The 3,943-nt window shown below is 42.6% G+C and overlaps 1 protein-coding gene across 1 annotated transcript in view; it reads left to right on the forward strand.

Annotated features, from left to right (window-relative positions):
* The window catches only part of CLVS1 (clavesin 1), a 95,723-nt gene that overhangs the window by 8,658 nt on the left and 83,122 nt on the right, over positions 1-3,943 (forward strand). The gene's annotated exons all lie outside the window — the stretch shown is intronic.

Below are 3,943 nucleotides of genomic sequence, written 5' to 3' on the forward strand. Positions count from 1 at the left end.
ATATGCCAGTCGTGTATTAAAAATGCACAGATCAACCTACAGAGTGTACATGGTGCCTGTACCCCTTTGGAGTGCTAGGGTTAGCACACGAAATTTCTTTTGTACAGGTATTTCTGGCCAGAAGAACCCACACCAGAGTGCAACAACCTTATCTAAGGCATCTCCATCCTCTCCCGTTATCTTGGACCTGTGATCCTCTAAGCTGTTCTCACTTTAGAGAGGTTTCTGAATAAGAATGCATTGCCTTGTTTTCTCAGGGATAATCCTACCCATCTGTTGTGTAAGTACAAAATGAGAAATGTGATTTAAATCAAAAGAGAAAGAGACTGCTGAGAAATCCTGCTTCCAAATGCACTGCAATATTCATTTGAAAACTGAGATTAAAAACTAGGAGGAATAAACTCTGACCTAGGGAGAGATGGTAGGAAAACTTTCCATTTCTTAGGTTCTCATTTACATCTAAGCCATTTCTAGCTGGCTACTGCAATTTAAATTCCGTTTCACTCAAATAAAGCCTTCAATTCTGTTTGAATAAAAGAGCTTTGAAAGTCTGGAGAAAATGAATGAATTCTGCCAATGAATATATTTTCTTTTTTTTTCAGCATCTTAGTATTATTCTCTGCTAAAATATACACACATTTGCTTTCTTTCAGAGAACCTTATATATGATTAATTTAAAAGTAATTCAGGATCATTTGGGGGTTTACTTCAAAAAGAGGCATAACTGATGCAGACCCCATGTTAAAAGCCAAGGAGCCTTGTGAGACACCAGACATACCCACCATTGCTGGTCTAGTCTTGGCTGACACTTTTGGCTCTACTAGGATTTTCTCACCTCTTGGCTTGTTAAATAAGGTATTCAGGTTTAATTAATGGATAAAATACTGATTGGGCACAAAATGATTCATGGGTCAGTAATGGACAACAGATGGAATGATACAGTAAGGTGATACTACTGAGGAAACAGTGTCTCTGAGCTCCATTGCAGGAATGTTGTCTGCATGACACCAGCAGTTATTCACCTTTATTCACCTCTACTGACCTGTAACCTTACCAACAGCATGAGGCAAATCTGAGCTAAGCCTAGAAAAAAGAATAGTACAATGAGAAGTCTGAAAAATGTAACTATGTAATAAAAGCTGAGGACAAGAAGAGGTGGCATAGAATCATAGAATCACAGACTCACAGACCATGCTGAGTTTGAAGGGACCCATCAGGATCATTGAGTCCAACTCCTATCCCTGTATAGGGCACCCCAAGAATCACACCATGTGCCTGAGAGCATCATCCAAATGCTTCTTGAACTCAGGCAGGCTTGGTGCTGTGACCACTTCCCTGGGCAGCTTGTTCCAGTGCTTGACCACCCTCTGGGTGAAAAACTTTGTCCTGATATCAAACCTAAACATCCTCTGATTCAGCTTCCTGCTGTTTCCCCAAGTCCTGTCCTTGGTCACAGGAGTGAAGAGATCAGTACCTGCCCCATCTCTTCACCTCGTGAGGAAGCCATAGACTGCCATGAGGTCACCCCTCAGCCTCCTCTTCTCCAAGCTGAATAACCCAAGTGACCTCAGCCACTCCTCATAAGCCATCCCATCCAGATCCTTCACCATTCTCATGGCTCTCCTTTGGACACTCTCCAACAGCTTAATGTCCTTTTTATATTGTGGTGCCCAAACTTGCACACAGTTTTCAAGGTGAGGCTGCACCAATGCAAAGGAGAGCAGGACAATCACCCCCCTCGACTGACTGGCAACGCTGTGCTTGATGCACCCCAGGATGTGGTTGGCCCTCCTGGCTGCCAGGGCACCCTGCTGGCTCATATTCAATTTGCCATCCACCAGGACACCCAGGTCCCTCTCCACCACGCTGCTCTCCAGTCACACGTTCTCTAGCCTCTGATTACTACCAGGGTTGCCCCATCCCAGGTGCAGAATTCAGCACTTGTTCTTCATAATCTTTCTATATATAAAAGTTTATCTTTATAAAAAATGGCAGTGAAATTTACCCGTTTCCTTGGGGACAGGAATAGATGATAAAAGCAGATTGAGTAATCTTAAACAAAATTAGATTTCTGAAAATCAGAAAATATTTTGGAATTATTAAGCTGTTTCAGAACCTTAACAGGCAAAGGAGGCATTCTGTGGACTACTCACCACCGGATTTTTTACTGAAGAATTCAGAGAGAAACTAGGAGTATTTATGATGATGCAGTGCAGGAGATGTATGAGATGCTGTCAGATCACTTTCCACTCCTTAATTATAGGATTAACTTAGGTGTGCCAAGAGCTTCTGAAGAGGATAAACTCAGAAGGTGCTTTAAGCCATCTTGCAATTTAGGAAAATAAGCATAAACTCCTGCTTGACCAACTTAATTTCCTTTTATGATGAGGTCACCCATCCAGTTGAGCAAGGGAAGCCACTAGGTGTGGGGTTTTCTGGATTTAACATAGCTTTTGATACTGTCTCTCACAGTAACCTTCTAGATAAAATCTCCAGCATGCATCTAGACAAGTGCATATATTGGGTGAGCAATTGGTTGATGGCTCAAAGGGTTATAGTAAATAGGGTTACATCAGGCTGGAGGCCAGTCACCAGCAGGACTTGCCAGAGCTCAATTTTATGGCCCGTGCTCTTTAACGTTTTTATAAATTTTCTGGATGCAGGAATCAAATGTACATTAAGTAAGCTTGATGAGGATACTAAACTGTGAGGAGCTGTGGACTCCTTTGGAGGCAGAGAGAGCTTACAGGGAGATCTGAATAGACTAGAGAACTGAGCAATCAGCATCTGTATGGAATTTAACAGGAGCAAGTGCTGGATTCTTCATCTGGGAGTGTATCAAGCACAAGCATAGTTGGCTGGTCAAGTGAAGTGTTCCACTCTACACTGTACTGGTGTGGCCCCACCTTGAGTACTGTGTGCAGTTTTGAGTGCCTCGATACAAGAAGGACATGTAATTATTAGTGTGCCCAGAGCAGGGCAACCAAGAAGGTAGAAGGTCTCAAGAACAAGATGAGAAGTGGCTGAGATCACTTGGGCTATTCAGCTTGGAGAAGAGAAGACCAAGGGGGGAACCTCATTGCAGTCTACCACTGCTTCAAGGAGGGCAGCAGAGGGGGAGGTGCTGATCTCTGGTGCTCTGGTGGCCAGTGGTAGGACATGAGGAAATGGAATAAAGCTGTGTAAGGGGGAAGTTCAGGTTGGACATCAGAAAAATATTGCTGACCTTGCTAATCAGCAGCCACATCCATACATCCACAGAAATTTAATTAGTCTAAAGCCACCTTCTTCAGAACTCTGCAATACACTAGTGTGTGGTTCTGGCACAGCTGAGTGTCTAGTCTCCAGGACATTAAACATTGTTCTTCAGTATTATTGGACCTAGCAAGCCAGAAATACTGGCTGTCTTAGAGTGGGTTTGAACTTTAAGGAATTTAATGTTGTCTCATTTAGCTGTACTAGAGACAGAGAAAGATAGTGAGTAGCAAAGGTTATATTATCATATAATGCAGAGAGGTAACCTACAGGCAATTGTCAAATGTATTAAAATGCAAGCAGTTACATCCATAGCCTTTAAACATAGTTGCATAAAACTCTTGCCCAGTCAATGCAGACCATGACTGCTGAGCTGACTGACTGCTTATCATATGATGTACCTAAAAGGACATTGCATTAATACTGGTTAATTCATGCTCATCTACAGCCAAACCAGTTTTACATGTGAATTTGTTCATTCTTTGCTATCAGCCCTAACCCAGGTCCTAGCACACTAGGATGAAAAAATAAAACAAGGCCTAATCCTAAACCTAGAAAGCTTGTAGTCTAAATGGACAACAAAAAAGAAGCCTTGACTATGTTCCCTAAATGCAGAAGAATTGTCAGGGGTAGGGAGGTTCTTGGGGGGGTCCAGATGTTTTGCAGCTGGCTGCATCCAAGGGAAAGA

The sequence above is a fragment of the Chaetura pelagica genome, unplaced genomic scaffold (genome assembly GCF_000747805.2).
Source record: "Chaetura pelagica isolate M959 unplaced genomic scaffold, ChaPel_1.0 scaffold83, whole genome shotgun sequence".
NCBI lineage: Eukaryota > Metazoa > Chordata > Aves > Apodiformes > Apodidae > Chaetura > Chaetura pelagica.